At 36.8% G+C, this 19098-nt stretch overlaps 1 long non-coding RNA gene across 3 annotated transcripts in view; it reads right to left on the bottom strand.

Annotated features, from left to right (window-relative positions):
• LOC103892572 (uncharacterized) overlaps nt 1-19098 on the bottom strand; it is a 119352-nt gene that overhangs the window by 11164 nt on the left and 89090 nt on the right. Inside the window, exon 6 of one of the 3 annotated variants that reach the window (XR_010137209.1) lies at nt 13357-14482. The exons of 1 other annotated variant lie outside the window; for it this stretch is intronic. This is a non-coding gene — a long non-coding RNA (uncharacterized LOC103892572). Of the gene's footprint in view, nt 1-13356; nt 14483-19098 lie in introns of those variants that run through there. One more of the 3 variants, XR_010137210.1, reaches the window with a different exon arrangement.

The following is a 19098-nucleotide window of genomic DNA, read 5'->3' as shown; positions in this document are numbered from 1 at the left end:
TAACAATTGGTCCAAACAAGTTGACCAAAAACTTTGAAAGAAAAACCTGGGGAGTTAGATGTTTTTCAGAGGCTTTGAAAAATTCTGAAATATTCATAGGAATCTAGAAGGTCACACACATGTGTAGGGAAAAATCTAAGAAGGCCTTAAGCTCTCACACCTGGCTGACCATGAGGCTCTGCATAAGTAGGGAGAGAATGCTAAGACAAAGTGATAAAGGAAATGGATGTATGTTAAAGGCATGTCCTGACATGCACACAGAGTCCTTGGCAAAGACAAGGAGACTTTTTGGTTCCAGTATTTTAGTGAAATCTCTGTCCAATCATTACCTGGTCACTAAATTAACCAACCAGAAACTTCAGGGGTCATACATGGCAAAGAATACGTATGGCATAGAATTAGTTCAGGTAAGTCACTAAGAACACAAGCAGCAACAAAAACAACAACAATAAAGAGCAATGACAACAAACTCTAAACAGAGGGAGAATCTATTTTCCAGGGTAGCCACTTTTATATTATTGAACATTTCCAGTTTCAACAACAAAAAATGATGAGACAGGCAAAGAAAGAAGTATGAGCTACACATAGAAGAAAAATAGTCAATACAAATTGTTCCTGAGGAAGCCAAGATGTTGGACTTACTAAACAAAGACTTTAAATCAATTGTTTTAAATATGTTCAAAAACTAGAGGACACCAAATGTATGATCAACGAAAGAAAAAAATTGTTAAGTTAGACTCTACTAAAACTAAAAACTTTTGCTCTGTTACACTGACATTGTTAAAAGAATAAAAAGACAAGCCATAGACTGGAAAAGTAATTGCAAAATATATATCTGATATGTAATTGGTATCCAAAATATGCAAAAGCTCTCAAAAGTCAACAATAAGATAGTAACTATCTAATTTAAAAATAGGCAATGAGGTTTTAATTTAAAACTTCATTGAAGAAGATATACATGTGACAAATAGGCATATGAAAAGATGTTCAATATCACATGTCATTAGAGAATTATAAATTAAAACAACAATGAATTATCACTACACACTTATCAGAATGGCCAAAGTCCAGAACACTGTCAACACCAAATACCGATGAGGGTGTGGAGCAATAGGAACTTGGATTCATTGCTAGTGGGAATGCAAAATGACACAGCACTTTGGAAGACAGATTGGCAGTTCCTCACAAAACTAAACATACCCTTGCCATATAATCCAGAAACTGTGTTCTTTTGTATCGACCCAAAGAAGTTGAAATTTTATGTTCACACAGAACTTGCACACAAATGTTTACAGCAGCTGTATTCATAATTTACAAAACTTGGAAGCAACCAAGAATAGGTGAATGGATTTAAAAAACACAAAACTGTGGCATATTCATACAATGAAATATTATTCAGTAACAAAAACAAATGAGCTATCAATCTATGAGAACTCATGAAGGAATCTTAAATATATATTACTAAGTGAAAGAAGCCACGCTGTAAACACTACATACTGTATGATTCCAACTATATGATACTCTGGAAAAGGCAAACCTATGGAGTCTTTTAAAAGATCAATTGTTGTCAGAAGTTTAGGGAAAGGGAGAAATGAATCAGTGCAGCAGACGGGAATTTTTAGACAGTGAAACTACTCTGCAGGAAACTATAATTGTGAATACATGTCCAACAAAAAGAGTAAACCCTAATGTAAACAATGAACTTTTGTTATTAATAATGTATCAATATTACTTCATCAATTGTAACAAATGTACCACACTAATACAAGACACTAATAATAGGTAAAGCTGGGGAAGGATGTGAAGTTATATATGTGAACTATATGTACTTTCCACTCAACTTTTCTCTAAACCTAAAAACTATGCAAAATAATAAAGACTATGAATTAAAACAACCAGAAAAAAATTAGAGAAAACTATGTCTAAAAAAAATAAAGGAAACGATGAGAATAATGTCTCACCAACTACATAATATCAACAGAGAAATGAAATGATTTTTTAAAAACCAAATATAAATTCTGGAGTTGAAAAGTACAATAACTGAAATGAAAAAATTACTATGGGTACTCAACATTGTATTCGAGTAAGCAGAAGAAAGAATTAGCAAACTTGAAGATAGGTCAGTTAAGATTAGCCAATCTAAGAGAGAGAAAGAAAATGGAAAAAAAAACAACAACCAGAGCCTCAGAGATCTATGGGACATCATTAATTGTGCCAACATATGCATAATGGAATTCTAGAAGGAGAGGAGAATGAGAAATGGGCAGAAAGAATATTTAAAAAAGAAAAGAATGGCCAAAAATTAACAAATTTAATTAAAAAAACATTTATTTAGACATGAAAGGAGCTCAACACACTCCAATAGGATACGCTGTAAGTGATCCGCACCTATGTACATCATAGTCAAACTGTCAAAAATCAAAGATGAAGGGATTTTTGAAAGCAGAGAGAAGCTACTCATCATGCATAAATTATTCTCAATATGATTAAAAGCCAGTTTTTCATTAGCAATCACAGAGGCTAGAAAGCAGTAAGATGATATATTTAAAGTGCTGAAAGAAAAAAAAAGTCTGGCAACCCCAAATTTTATATCCAGCAAAACTAATCTTTAAAAGTTTACAGAAATTAAGAAATTCCCAGATAAACAAAAGCTGACGCAACTGGTCATTAGCAAACAGTCTCTATAAGAAAAACTAGAGGAGGCTCTTCTGGACAAAATAAAAGGACACTACTGGGCAGTAACTTAAAAATTATAAGGGAATACTATGAAGCAATAAATAGCATCAGTAGAGGTAACTACATAGGTAAATATACTGCACAAATATATTTTTGGTTGTAACCCTTTTTTTTCTCCCTGACTTAAGTGATAACTGCATAAATAAATAATAAATTTGTGTTGATGGGCATACAACACATTAAAATGTAATTTTATGGCAATAATAGCATAAGAGTGGGAAAAAATAGAGCTGTATAGGAGCAAAGTTGTATATACTATTAAAATTCAGTTGGTATTAATCTAAACTAGATTATTACAAGTTTAGGCATTAATTATAATTCCCCAGGGCAACTACCAAAAAAAATTTAAAAGAATATATAGTGAAAAAAAAACAAGTGAACTAAAAGGGGACACTAGAAAATCTCTACTCAACACAAAAGAAGGCAGTAATAAAAGAATAGAGGCACAACAAGAGCAAAACAAAGAGAAAAAACTCAGAAGAAATATAGAAAACGGAAAGATGGAAGACATAATCAGTAATTAAATTACATGTAAATGAATTAAATACTTCACTAGCAGAAGAAAGGAAATGAGAAACATTATACTGGATATAAATGAAATAAAAAATAGAAAAACAATAGAGAAAATCAATAAAACCAAAAGTGGCTTTTTGAAAAGACTGGGAAAACTGACTATCCTATAGCTAGACTGAGCAAGAATAAAAGAAAGAAGACTCAAAATACTAAAGTCAGGAAAAAAAAGTAGACATTACTACGTATCTTATAGAAATAAAAAGGATTATAAGAAAATACTATGAACAATTATATAACAACAAATTAGATCATTGAGAAGAAATTGACACATTTCCAGAAAGATAAAACTTCCAATGCTGACTCAAGAATAAATAGAAAATGTTAATAAACCTATTACAGGCAAAGAGGTTGAATTAGCAGTATTAAAAATTCCCACAAAGTGCCATGACAGGGATAGTGCTTAAACAAAAAAAGAAAAAAAAAAAAAAGAAAACCCCCATAAAGAAAAGACTAGATGCTTGTTCAGTGTCTGCTAACAAAAGTTAAAGAATTAACATCAATCCTTCTCAAACTCTTCCAAAAAACAGAAGAAAAAGAAACACTTCTCATTTTCTAAGGCCAGTATTACTCTAGACAGATATCACAACAAGAGAAAACTATGGACCAATACCCCTACGTATACCAATGCAAAAATCTTCTACAACAAAATACTTTCAAATTGAATCTAGCAACATATAAAAGGGCTTATCCAAATGGGATTTATCCCATTTTTATGGATTCAAAGACAATATTGTTAAGATGGTAAAACTCCACAAATTGATCTACAGATCTGATGCAATTTCTATCAGGATGCCAGCTGCCTTTTTTCCCCAAAAATTGACAAGCTTAATATAAAACTCATATGAAAATTCAAGGGACCCAGAAGAGCCAAAACAATCTTAAGAGAACAAATTTGTAAAACTCATACTTCCATATTTCAAAACTTACTACAATAAAGGTACAATAAACAAAACTGTGCCACTGGCTTTAAAATAAATATATGGATCAGTGGAATAGAATTGAGAATACAAAAATATACCCTAACATTTATGGTAGATCAATTTCTGACAAAACTACCAAGACAATCCAGTGGAGAAAATTTCAATATTTGTAAATCATATATAAAGGACTAATATTTAGAATATATAAAGAACTCTTACAACCCAACAATAGAAAGACAAGCAACCCATTTAAAAAGTAGAGAAAGGATTTAAGTAAATATTTTTCATAAGAAGATATACAAATAGCCAACAAGCACCTGAAATATGCTCAACATCACTAATAATTAGGAATAAGAAACTCAAAAACAACCTTCAGATATCACTTCACACCTACCAGCATGACTATAATAAAAAAGATGGATAATAACAGATGTTGGCAAGAATGTGGAGAAATTGGAACGATAACACATTGCTGGTGGGAATGTAAAATGGTGCTGTCATTTTGAAAAATAGTTTGACATTTTTTTCAAATGTTAAACATACAGTTTAAATCATGTTGCGTAAAAAAAGACAATTCCATTTACATGAAGTTTAAAAGGCAAAGCTATAGTGCAGAGATACATAGTTAGGTGGTAAAACTATAACAAACTTTTTTAAAAAAATGATTATCATTAAAGCCAAGATAATAATTACTTTAGGGGTTAAGAAGAGGCTTTTGGTTTGAAAGAAGCACACGAAGGGAACTAATGTAATGGTAATGCTATATTTTTTGGTATGGGTGATCGTAATCTGGCTGTTAATTTTATTATAATTCAATAAGCTTGCACATTTACGTAGTGTGCACTTTTCTACTAAGTGCTATATTTCATAATAAACACTCATTTTAATGTGCAAGTGAAAAATCTATGAATAAAATGTACTATAAGCTACTTAATCATTCCCATACTGTTGACATTTTGATTGCTTCCAATTTTTTATTATTCTTAACAACATAGCAATTAACGTTTTTGTGCAAAACTCTCCATATTTTTTATTATTAACTTGAGATGAATTTCCTTATGTGGGAATATAAAGGCAAAGGATTCAAATAATTGCAACTACAAATGCTCAAACATAGTTTTTCTTTCTTATGCTACACGTGGTTTATTTCAACCCAATGCTCAGTTTTCCAAGACCTTTCTGAATTCTGATTCTGTCCTGTTACTATCTCCTATCCTTTCAAGGTGTTCCCAACTTCCTCTTAGCAGGCTCATCAATCCCTTACTGCAAGCCCAGGCTTGGAAAGTGAGCTTGCTTCTGCTCCTACATAGTTACCTGTATCAATGTTCAGGACCACATTGAGAGCCCTTCTGATAAGGAAGGGACTCCTGTGCCTGAGATTTGTGGCCTGTGCCTTCCAGACAGCAATGCATTCTGAAAACTCTTATGACGCAATGCCACTGCCACTGTCAAATAACAAGTTCAAAAAGTTAAAAACATGACATGGCTAAATAGAAATTGAGCATGTGTCAAGTATTTTATTCAACTCGTTAATTAATAAGGGACTGGTAGGATGGTAAAACTGATTCAAAGAACAGTTCAAGGAATTAAGATTGATGGATGTATTAGTCTGTTTTCACACTGCTACAAAGAACTGCCCAAGACTGGGTAATTTATAAAGAAAAGAGGTTTAATTGACTCACAGTTCAGCATGGCTGGGGAGGCCTCATGAAACTTACAATCATGGTGGAAGGCAAAGGTGAAACAAGGCACCTTCTTCACAAGGCAGCCAGAAGGACAATGAATGCGAGAGAAACTACGAAACACTTATAATAACATCAGATCTCCTGAGAACTCACTTGTTACGAGAACAGCATGGAGGAAACCACGCCTATGATTCAATTACCTCCACCTGGCCTCTCCCTTGACTTGCAAGGATTATGGAGATTACAATTCAAGATGAGATTTAGGTGGGGATACAGCCAAACCATATCAATACAGTTAGTTCAAAAATGCTGAAATGAATTTGCTAACAGATATAAAACTATATAGTGTCTCACAGGGTGATAAAATAATAACAGAATTAATCTTTTTACCAGGCAGAAATCTACAAATTAGCACGTAATTTCACAGTGTGTGGGTTTTAATCAAGTGGAAAGACTCAGTCAAACTCAGGTGTACTCTGCTACTAGTGAAATAATCCTTAGGGAAAGGATTGTAAAACAATGCCCCCACATGACATTGAACATCAAAAGGACATGCATTCATACTTTGGCTTTATTTCCAAGTGTTGGATAACTTTTTCCAACACCACTTTTTTTCCAGTGGTCTTGAAAAATCACTGGGTCTGTCTTTTGCTATTTTGAAAATCCTGAAAAACTGGGGTAGGTAGTAAAATTCAATGTAATTTTACTATTTAAAATTCAAGTCACCACATAGAACATGTATTATTTTTTTCTTCCCAAGGCCAATTCAATTCTTTCATTATCTGAAAGCTCACAAGAAGTCAATTGTTTTGCTTTCTGAAGCCACTGATGTTTACCAAGGTATAAGAAACTTCCTATCTTGAAGTGTTCACGGATAGAACATATGCCCAAGAGTCTCCTAAAATCTCATTCAGATCATTGCTTTAAGTGCACATGTGCATTTTTATTAAAAAGAGAACAAAGTTCTATGATCAGAGGGTTAAGAAACACTGCCAAGTGGGGTTCCTGCAGCTAGTACTTCCACGGAGTTAGTCACCACATTGCAGGGTGCCTTTACATTTTCCTCACACGTGTTCTATTGCCTTCTTCAGAATCACTGGGTATAAACTCTGCTTCTAGTCACATCCCTGCTATCCACCAGCCTGGAAGCATCTGCATGCTTCTTATGACAAAAGGTACCCATAGCACTCCATAGTACCAATACACACACACACATACACACACACACACACACACACACACACACAGAGTAACACTGCCAAAAAGGTAAAGGCACAAAAGGCTGCCAAATCCCTGGCTGTTATACTTTGCAAATACAAAAACCAAAAAGCTCTGCTGTTATTGAAGTTCTGCTCATTTGTTAACATAATTCCTTTTGCTCTAAATTTTATTTGCAGTCTGTCTTTATTAAGAATTCAAACACACCCTAATGTATCATTTACATTATGTGAATATGTGTTTAGCATAAGGCTATTCCAAGGTACCAAGAGTAATTGATGCTAAAATTATATTTCCTGTGTAATCTGTAAAATAAAAGTTCAAAACCCATATGAAGGCAGGAAAAATCTGTCAGCTTGTTGCAGGTGCAATAAGCCATGTTGTCATTTGGTCAGCCCAAAACAAATGAGTCAAGCAATGCCATTATAGGCCATTTCCAACTCACAAATTTTATTCCAATTAAAGACTAGGGTTCCTGGTTGCAGAATGGATTGTGTCTGTAATAAGCTTTATATTTAAATATACCCCAAGATACTATTTTTACTAGGATTTTTTTCTTATTTGCATAAAAGGCCTGACAGGGAGCAGAAAGATAGGGGATGGGAAAGATAAAGGGGACATAAAGGAAGATTCTAATCTCTTTCCAATAATGGATAAATAATATCTTAGAGAATGGCAATGTAATAATAGATCCCATTTGCTTAACGCTTAGTGTGCGGCAAACGTTATACTATAACCTTGACAGATATTTGTTCATTCATTTATTTAATAGCTGTTGAGTGCCTACTATGTGTCAAGAACTGCCTTATGTGTCCTAGAACATAAAATATACAGTGTATATCCTCATAGTGTTTATATGCTAAAGAGAAGAGAGCCCATAAACACAGAAATAAATACAACTACTGCACACACACACACACACACGTATATAATTTTTTTTTTTTTTTTGAGACTGAGTCTCACTCTGTTGCCCAGGCTGGAGTGCAGTGGCGCGATCTCCGCTCACTGCAAACTCCGCCCCGCAGGTTCATGCCATTCTCCTGCCTCAGCCTCCCAAGTAGCTGGGACTACAGGCGCCCGCCACCACGCCTGGCTAATTTTTTTGTATTTTTAGTAGAGACGGGGTTTCACTGTGTTAGCCAGGATGGTCTGGATCTCCTGACCTCGTGACCCACCTGCCTTGGCCTCCCAAAGTGCTGGGATTACAGGCGTGAGCCACCACACACGGCCACACACCTATATAATTTTAACTTGAAACATGCTTCACAGGGGTGATTGAATTGTGCTGGAGAAGGACTGATTTGGCCAGATGGTCAAAGCCGCTCTTGGAGGTCTCATGAGAATATCTGGAAAAGCTTTCTGGGTAGAGAAACAGCAAATGTCAAAGTGTTGAGACTTAATAGCGTTTGGCACGTTTGAAAGATCCAGAAAGAAGACCAGTGGTCATGGGGATAAGGAGAAAAATGAGGAGAGATTAAAAGGCCATTTGAAAGTTTAAGTAAAAGAATAATGTTCATTTTTCAAAGCTCACTCTGGTTGCTCTGTGAGGGCTACATGATGAAGGAATAGAGTGGAAGCAAAGAGGCTGGTTAGGAGGCTGTTGGGTTGGTGTAGATGGAAGATGATGGTGGTTGTGACCGGGCTTATCAGCGAGCATGATGAGGATCGGCAGAATTCTGGTTATATCTTTTATTTTTGAGACGGAACGATTAGGATTTGATGATGAATTAAATATCAGGTCTGAGGTCAAGTGAGGAACCAGAGATAAATACTATGGCAAAATAGAAGAACCCCTGCCCTCCCTACTCCTCTTCTCATAATGGAAAAATTGACACAAGATATTGGAAATTCACTGAGTGTGGTGACTCATGCCTGTAATCTCAGCTACTTGGGAGGCTGAGGTGGGAGGATCAATTGAGGCCATGAGTTTGAGATCAGCCTGAGCAATATAGTGAGACCTTATCACTAAAAAGAAAAAGAAAATAGGCATCAGAAATTCACCATAGCAGCCAAATAAATGTCCCACTCCAGTGCAATGCAAAACATGTCCAATTTAACGAAAATCAATAATGAACTTTTCTATAAGAAAACCATCTAGCCAACTGACAAATATTTTTGAATATATATATATCCACACACACATACATATATATATAAAAATTATTAAGGATGGTTAAAGGATTACCCTCAGATCCCAACAGTGGAATGTAAATGAATCAATATAATCAAAAGGAAATTTGAAATTTTATTTTTGGTAGCTTTCATAATATACCTTTTCTTCACCAATTCTATGTCTTGGAAAATATTGTAAGGAAATAACCAAATATGGAATTAGACTTATGTTCAAAAATGTTAACTATAATGATAATGAAGGGAAATTAGAAATAATATAAATATCTAATGATAGAAAATGACTAAATATATTATGGTACAGCCATTTATGCTGTCATTAAAATCATATTTTGGAATCTTTTTTGTCACTATAAAGTCATCATGATGTAAATAAAATGGAGTTCAAAAGCATGATAAAAAATGCTACATGGATAATGGATAAACATGTATGAATGCAAATAACAGAAAGTAGAAAGCTAAAAGGTTAATAATGGTTTTCTCAGAGAGGTCAGATGATAGATTATTATTTCCAAAATCTCAACAATGAACATGTATTACTTATATAATCAATAAAATTATACAAATTCTGCAAGCCCTAAGAAGTCCATAGAACTTTCTGGGATCCAATGTGTGCCCCTTTGTGTCAAGATATGACAGTTGCAACCAGACCTGGAAATTTTTATGGACTCCTGAGGGTAATTCTGCTTGTTGCCTGATTTTACCTCTCTGAACTTAGTGATGTTGGCAGGGTTCCTCTGGGAGTCGCTTAAAGTCATTTTGGGTTTGGATTTTTTTCTTATTTGCCTTACCTTACAGATTATCTTAGTTCAGGCTGCTATAACAAATTGCCATAAACTGGGTTGCTTAAACAACAAACGTTATTTCTTACAGTTCTAGAGGCTGAGGAGTCCAAGATCAAGGTGCTGGCAGATCTGGTGTCTCGTGAGCATCCTCTTCCTGATTTGCAGATGATGCCATCTCATTGGATTCTCATATGGCAGAAAGAGGGCAAGAGAGAGAGCCCTCTTGGATCCCTTTTATAAGAGCACTAATCCCACTCATAGGGGCTCTGCCCTCTTGACCTAATTATCTCCTAAAGCCCCACCTACAAATATCTTCACATTGGAAGTTAGGATTTCAACATATGAATTTGGGGAAACATAGATATTCAGTTCTCAAAACATATTGCTTGGCCTTTCCCTTCATCTGGTCCTGGCTGCACAAAATTGTGCTGGAATTTCTTGACATTGGAGGCATGTTTTCTTCTGCTGGTAAAATACTTCCTCCTTGCGATGCTCCTTTCATGATTTAAGTGGTAATGTGTGAAAGGTGGAGTCAATTCGCTGTGTACAGATCATTTCGCACACAGGCTTTTAGTGGTCTAGCTTCTCTGGCTCCCACTTTGCCAGATTTTCTCACATCCCAGCAGGAAAAAGACAGAAGAGGAGCCTTCTAGGTCACAGAGACTGAAGAACAGTGGAGCATCATTTCAGGGAGATCAAACACACTTGTTTTTACCATTCTCTCTTCTGTTATCTAACCAAACCAAGGCACCCTTTTCTCAAAATGTGGGAAATGAATGAAACCAAATATGCACTAACAAACTTCTGTGAGCTGGTCGTATTTAGCCAAGTACAAAAGCACATGTACAGATGATTAATTGGTGCCCAAACTCAAAATGGAGACCGAATTTTCAACCCATTCTGGGTACAAAGTCTGACTTAAAGATTCAAGCATATGAGATCAGCAAGTTTTTTCCAAAAATAATCATGTCCATAGATTCCTATCATCATTGTATTGATTCTCAAATTTTATTTAATTTTATTTTATTAAAGTCCTTAATGAAAAACTTTTCTTGCACAATCATTATATCCCTTGTGGCTCTTACGTGGCTTTGGAGGAAAAATAATACTGTGAAAAGGTGGTTGCTGAAGGGTAATTTAATCAGCATTCTCATAAATTATACAACCTTTCTGTCTACTTTGCATAGAGGGAAAAATCTTAGGGCAGAAAGAGTGTCTTCCATATTTTAATTTGATTTCCAGGCCTAATTATATTTTGCTTAAACTCAACACACTCGTGATTTTACAAGGACGACAATCTTGTGGGATGAAATAAAGCTTTGTAAAACTTCTACATTTACTTTTCTTTGCTGGAAATTGAATTCTCACTATAATCAAGGATACAGTCCACAAAGGGAACTTATTTAATTTCTGTGTTAAATCAAAGACAATGTAAAGCTGATAAATTTACTACAGTCTCTTTGAAAAAAAAATAAAAAGTGTAGCCAGAAAAATTACCAAGTATGAGCAATAGAATTTTAAAAAGCCAGTTTCTATCAATTTTTCCAGGTATGCAAGCTCACACCTTCTCCCTCAAACCACCAGTTATATCAAAAAAGGTTTTAAAATCCTGTCAAGGTAGTTAGAACAACATGTTATCCAAGTAGATATTTTGAGTAGTTGTTGAAAGGGAAGCCAATAGTTAGCAGTAGAGAAGTTATGGGGAGTCTTTATTATAAACAATGAATATAGGGATTTATGAGCCAAAGAGCCTGGAGCTGAAGATATCAGGAACAGCTCAAAGTAAAAGCAGATCTGATTTATTGCAAGAACGAAAGGAGAGGGTCAGTATCTGCTCTTATTGCATGGTACTGAGACAAGCCAGAACATTCAAATCCTCAAGAAAAGGCAGAAAAGCAATGGTTCTATTTATCCCAGAATTATCTAAATGCAACTCTTTTTCAAATTTCACTTCTTCCACAAAATTTTCTCTGGAGAGTTTACCTACCTGCTATTACTCCTCTGATCCAATACAACATGCATTGTCTACAAATGACAAGCTATATTATGATTTATTACTTAATGTTTTATTTATGTACTTACATTATGTCCCTCCTGGTTCTAAGGAGGATTTACAGGTACTTATTGGGTATTATCATTTAGTTTCTCATGTCTTCTCTTTGTGTACAATTCCCTATTGGTTATTCCTCCATCAGATTGACTGTGCTTTCCAAACTCAGCATGGCTGTAGCAGACCCAGTAAGAGGCTACTTTTGTCCTTGCTCTCAGAGCTCTGGTTTTGTTCCGGTTTCCACTTTTCCTCCATGAGACAGAAACACAGAGCCTCAACCTGCATCCCCAGGGGAGAGTCCTGATGGGTCCACACCAATCACAGGGAGACACATGGAGAAGAGGGGAAAAGGCATCCTCCATTGGCTCAGGAGTGGGCATGAGACAAAGTGCTGACTGATGAGGGGTGGACAGATTTCTCTCAGGAGATTCTGGTAAAATGTTCCACATTCTTAAGAAGGATACATGAGAAAAGAAGGCTTTTTCCTGCTTCGGGACACTGTCTAAACTAAATGACATTCCTGGAGCTACTGACACCCGTTGAAACCATGAGGGAAAGCAGCCTTATGATGAAGCTGATGCTAAAGATGGCAGAGAGATGAAGATTTCTGGGTCTGTGCAGACACGAAAGTGTCTTTCAGCCACCAAAAGCGCTGTGCCCTCTTTCTTTCTCCTCTGGACTTCCAGTATGAAATAATAAATTTCCTTAGGACAATTTGATCCTGGGTGATCCTTTGCAGCCATAGTTGTCCTAACTGATGGCCTAGCATAACTCTTGACACATAGTAGGTGCTGTATTACCACTAATTGATAAACTGGACCAATAGTTCAATACATTATTTGCTTTTATAATAGTTAAGGTCACTGTATCATAAAATAAGAGAAATTATCACAAAATAATATATTTGATTAGCTATCATGGAAACTGCCATGTTTTAAATTTTTAATAAGAAAATAATACTATAGCAAAAATTCTGTGTAAAGATATAATATGACATATTATGATTTTACATGTTATCGTGACATAATATGGTTTTAGTCTATAGTTACAAATATTAGTTACTAGCAAACTTCAACATATAAGAGCTGTTTCTTTCTAAAACAAAAAAATTTAAAATATAGATTATAGAATAGGTTATTATTTAATACAACAGTGCTATATTTCCATAACACTAAAATTTTTAAAACAATTTTACATATATGAGTTTATTTGTAATACTTTATATACTATTTCATTGTCTCATGCCTAAAGCAGTTCATTATAAATATTAGGAACTTGACGTGTCATTTGTGAATGAATAAAAAAAAGCGTGTTGTTAGATTATTCCATGGTTTCAAATATCTCAATTTAATTTTGCCTCTGTTTTACCTGCCTAAAACAGGTCATATATTTTCATGAATAGCTGAGAAGAATTATCCCAGGTTTGGACTATTTTTTAATGGTTTTAGACAATTTTTTTCATTTTGCTTTCTAACATGAAGCTAAGGAGACAAACCCTTTACTCCCTAATTAAAACGCACAGTTTCACAGCTGAAATAGGAATTGAAGAGTAAACACGTACTTCAGTTTGGGTAACCATAGTTCCAGCACAGTGACCCGAGCTCAGTTGAACCTGACTTCTTAAGCACTCTAACATTGGTTAGTTCCAGCACGTTGAATCTGCTGTTGAGAATTAATGTCACAGAGGGCAACGGAGCAGATGCAAGAAAACAGATTTGGTCTCAATTTTCTGTGACCAGAGTGCATTGTCTAAACCCTGAGCCACATGGCATCAGAAATCAACATTTTATTTTCTTGGTCTTGGTCATGTTCTGAAACATGAAAGGAAACTCCAGGAACTGTCCCACTGAGATCATTCTGAGTCAAAGGAGTAAGGAGAGGTTAAGGGCCTCAGCAATTTCAGGGTCTCAGGTTACAGTTTAGAGCCAAATGCTGAGCAGAAAAGGGCGAATTAGCAGAGCAAAGCCTTTTTCTTGCTTTTACTAGATTGTGCCTTGGGAGTAGGATATAGGATGACTCCATTTTTGAAGTCACAGTCACGGAAATAAGGATATAGGGAAGTAAAGATTAAACAGGATCCATTAAAACACTGACTCCTTTTCTTTCTGAGAATGTGGACTTTGAAATCTTTGTCGAGGAGATGACATAAAGAAAACACTTGGATATCTAGAACTTGTATTTACTTAGTATGCATATTGGTCTGCTCGGGCTTCCATAACAAAATACCACAGACCAGGTGGCTTAAAAAACAGACGTTTATTTTCTCCCAGTTCTAGAGGGCAGGAGTTCACAATCAAGGCGCCAGCAGAGTTGGTTTCCTGTTAGGCCTTTTTTCCTGGCTTGTAGATGGCCATCTTGTCACTGTACCCTCACAGGACCTTTCCTCTTTGTATGCACAGGGAGAGAGAGAGAGAGAGAGAGAGAGAGAGAGAGAGAGAGAGAGAGACTTATTTGGTTTCTCATCCTCTTCTTATAAGGACATCAGTCTTATTGGATTGGTGCCCTACTCTCATGACCTATTTAATTTTAATCACCTCCTGTAAACATCCTGACTCCAAATACAGTCATATTGTGGGTTAGGGCTTCAAGATGTGAATTTTTGAGCACGGAGGCAGGGGACAAAATTTAGTCCATATCAGTAAGTAAACATGAATTTTCTTGAATGTGAAGTGTGGTCGTTTGTTAGGGCTGCCATAACAAAATCCCAGACCGGCTACTTAAATGACAGATTTATTTTCTCACACTTCTGGAGCCTGGAAGTCCAGGCTTGAGGTGCTGACAGGGTTGGCTTCTTCGGAGGCCCGTCTTTGTGGCTTGCAGATGGTTTCCCTCTCACTGTGTCCTCACACGGTCACTTCTAGGTCTCTGGGTCATATGTGTTCTAATCTCTTCTTCTTACAAGGACCCCAGGCAGACTGGACCAAGGGCCACAGTAGCAGCCTCAACTTACCTTCATTACCTTTTTAATGGCCTGTCTCTAAGTACTGTTACATTCTGAGATATTGGGGCTTAGGACTTCCACATATGAATTTATGGGGGACATAATTCAGCCCATAACATGAAGTGAGAGATGCTGAAATTAGAGGTGCTGTGTTGAAGTAAAAACCATGCCGTGGTGGTTTCAATTCATGATAAAACCTACTCAGTCAGCAGTACTCAAGACTTTAAGGACATGTCCATAAGAGTTGTCCAAATTTTACCAAATCTGTTGTTGTTCTTCCTTCATTATCTTATGGACTAAATAATCACAAAATCACATTATATTGCATAGTGGTTCTATTAGCATTCAATGCTAACATGCTTATACATTTCCATATTTTTGGTATTTGATTCATGAGTGTTTTTGTTGTTGTTGTTATGTTTTTTTTTTTTTTTTTTTTTTGGAGCTGGAGTCGCTCTGTCGCCCAGGCTGTGCTCTCGGCTCACTACAATCTCCACCTCCCAGCTTCAAGCCATCCTCCCACCTCAGCTTCCTCAGTAGCTGAGATTACAAGCGTGTGCCACCAAGCCTGGCTAATTTCTGCATTTTTTTTTTTTTTGTTAGAGACAGGGATTCACCATGTTGGCCAGGCTGGTCTCGAACTCCTGGCCTAAAGTGATCCACCCACCTTAGCCTCTCAAAGTGCTAGGATTATAGGGGTGAGCCACTGTGTCCAGCCATGAGTTTTAAATGCCTAAGCACATGGTACATTTTTCATTAACATTATGTTGTTGCTTCCAAGATTAATTGCACTGTGGAAACATAATGTGTCCTGTATGAAAAATAATTATTTTTAATTATTTGAAATGTGTTGAAGATTGCTTTATGTCTTAGACTTACCCAAATTTTATAACCGCTCCATGTGTATTTGAGAAAGAATGTGTGCTTTGTTAGGTGCTGATTCCATATATAGCTATTAAATCTAGCTTATTAATTGTGTTTTCAAATTTTCCAATCTGTGTGATAGGTGTATATGTGTATGCAAGTGGGGGGCTGTATGTCTGCTCAGCCTAAAATTACTGAGATGGGTAGTGAAATTTCCTAATATAATGGTGAATTTGTCACATTTTCCTTGTAATTAGTTTAACATTTGTTATATATGTGTAAATATGTACGTATGTGTATATATATATATACACATACATATATATTTGAGACGGGGTCTTTCTCTATCATCTAGACTGGAGTGCAGTGGTGCGATCTCAACTCACTGCAACCTCTGCCTCCAAGGCTCAAGCGATCCTCCTGCCTCAGCCTCCCAAGTAGCTGGGACCACAGGTGTGTACCACCACACTCGGCTGTATTTTATATATTTTGATGCAAATTTAGGTGGTTGTGTTTAGTATTATCTTTCTCTGATGAACTGAAACTTTTCTCATTCTTGAATAATTTCATACACTTGGTGTTTTGTCTCAAAAACCACTTTGTTTGACACTAATATAGAGATGTCAGCTTTTTGATTAGTATTTGCCTGTTGTACCTTTTTTCACCTTTTACTTTTGACATTGCTGTCACTGTCGTTTTCTTGTGTTTTTTAGTTTCTCATAGTCAGCATGTAGGTAAAGTTGGTTTCCTTTTCATCTTCTAGCACACTTTCTGCCTTTTAACAGATATGTTTAGACCCTCCACCTTTTTGTGTTATCAATTATTTGGCTTTACTTATCTTAAATGATTTTGTGCTATTTTAATATTTTTTCTATCTGTCTTTTTTCTGCTTTCTTTTAGATTAATTGCACTCATATATTCTTACTGCACTATCTCTTGCCGACTATGAAAGATATGAACACTATTTTTATTCTTTTAGGAGTTCATGTCATTCTTCATTGTAGAAATCTCAAGTTATTTTGCCAAAGGAAAACTAAAGATGATTGAAAACAAAGATTGAGCACTGAGTAGAAAAAAAAAAAAAAAAAAAAAAAAAAGCTGTGCTGTCAAGCCAAGGACTAGGTCCAACAAAGTCAAAGCTGACTTTCAGGAATGAGGTAGGGAGAAGAAAAATGTGGTAGGTCTTCTAAAACTGAAAGACTGTGGCCTGTCCCTGTTCCATATCAATAAGGAAAGCAAAGCTGCAGAATGTCGCTGGCTGACTGACAATGTTTGAGTTTGTCACTAGGTGAGTTCTGGCCCCGTTGAAGGTGGTCTGTTGTGTGCATGTGGTGTCAGTCTGAGGATTATGGAGTCAAGGTGCCTCTCCTTTGTACATTACGGGCCATGGACAGGATATGTTGGCCAGTCAAGGGAGCACCAGGTAGGTAAGCCAAGTGACCAGGTCAGGATCTATTGGTCTCTTTGATCTCTTCAATGAAATTCCAATTGGATGTTAAACCCTCTTGCTCTATCCTGCATGTCTTTGTGTATCATCTCTCTTTCATTGTCTCTAATTCCTTGTCCTACAGTGCTGCCTCGGTGCAATGTCTTCATATGTGGTGTACAGCTTGCAGTGACAAGAGACTTCAGAATACCTAGACCACCATACTGAGAAGTATAAGAAGTGTTTTTAATCAAATTGAATATTAAATTTCATCAAGTACATTTTAATTGTCTACTGAAAGATATTTTCTCCCCTTTCACTTATTATAGTAACATTTATAGACAAATTATAATATGCAAGGCACTATGCTAAGTGGTTCATAGGTTTTATCCTATTTAATTTTCAAAATCATGCTGGGAAGGTACAAAAGGATGTTGAGTAGGACTTTTCATTGCCTCACAATTTCGGTGACAGCTAAAGCCAAGAACAACAGGTGCAAAATAGGGAAATAAGCATCTCTCTTCCTTGAGATTAGCTGGAAGGCCCAAGATGGCAAGACAGGGAGAGAGGCACTAGATGGACAAGCTGAACTCCCACCATTTCATAAAGCAGGTGTGCTTGAGAGCCCATGGGCCAGATGGAAAACACAGAAAGCATCAAAACTATGGCACTCCTAAATGGCCCTGACTGGGGGCTTGCCTACAGCAAGGGAACGTCACTCAATAGGACGAAGATTGTGGCTGTGCCTAGGGCAGGAGCCGGGAGAGATGTCATGAGAAGACAGCCAGTGATTTAGTCTGTTTGAGTTACGATAACAAAAAATAACACTAACCAGGTGGCTTATAAACAACAATCATTTATTTCTCAGTTCTGGAGGCTGGGAAGCCCACGATCAAGGCACTATCATCTTTGGCGTCTGCAAAGGGCCTGCTTCCTCCTAGATGGTGCCTTCTTGCTGTGTCCTCACAAGTGGAAGGGGCAAGGCCACTCTCTGGGGCCTCTTTTATAAGGGAACTACCCATTGATGAGGGCTCCTGCCTCATGACCCACTCACCTCCCAACGGCCCCATTTCATACTGTGTCTGGAATTGGTGGGTTCTTGGTCTCGCTGATGTCGAGAATGAAGCCACGGACCTCATGGTGAGTGTTACAGTTCTTAAAGATGGTGTGTCCAGAGTTTGTTCTTTCAGATGCTCAGATGTGTCCAGTGTTTCTTCTTTCTGGTGGGTTCGTGGTCTCACTGGCTTCAGGAGTGAAGCTGCAGATCTTCTCGAGTGTTACAGCTCTTAAAGGCAGCGCGTCTGGAGTTGTTCGTCCCTCCAGGTTCGTGGTCTCGCTGACTTCAGGAGTGAAGCTGCGGACCTTCCCAGTGAGTGTTACAGCTCATAAAGGTGGCGCAGACCCAAAGAGTTAGCACCAGCAAGATTTATTGCGAAGAGGAAAAGAACAAACCTTCCACAGGTGGAAGGGGACCTGAGCAGGTTGCCGCTGCTAGCTCAGGCAGCCTGCTTTTATTTCCTTATCTGACCCCACCCACATCCTGCCGATTGGCCCATTTTACAGAGGGCTGATTGGTCCGTTTTGACAGAGTGCTGATTGGTGCCTTTACAAACCTTTAGCTAGACACAAAAGTTTTCCAAGTCCCCACCAGATTAGCTAGACACAGAGCACTGATTGGTGCATTTACAAACTTTAGCTAGACACAGAGTGCTGATGCATGTGTTTACAATCCTTTACCTAGACAGAAAAGTTCTCCAAGTCCCCACCCGA

Source organism: Pongo abelii, chromosome 16 (assembly GCF_028885655.2).
Source record: "Pongo abelii isolate AG06213 chromosome 16, NHGRI_mPonAbe1-v2.0_pri, whole genome shotgun sequence".
Taxonomy (NCBI): Eukaryota; Metazoa; Chordata; class Mammalia; order Primates; family Hominidae; genus Pongo; species Pongo abelii.
Note: the sequence above shows the minus strand (reverse complement) of the source record. Positions and strands in the feature narration are given on the sequence as shown.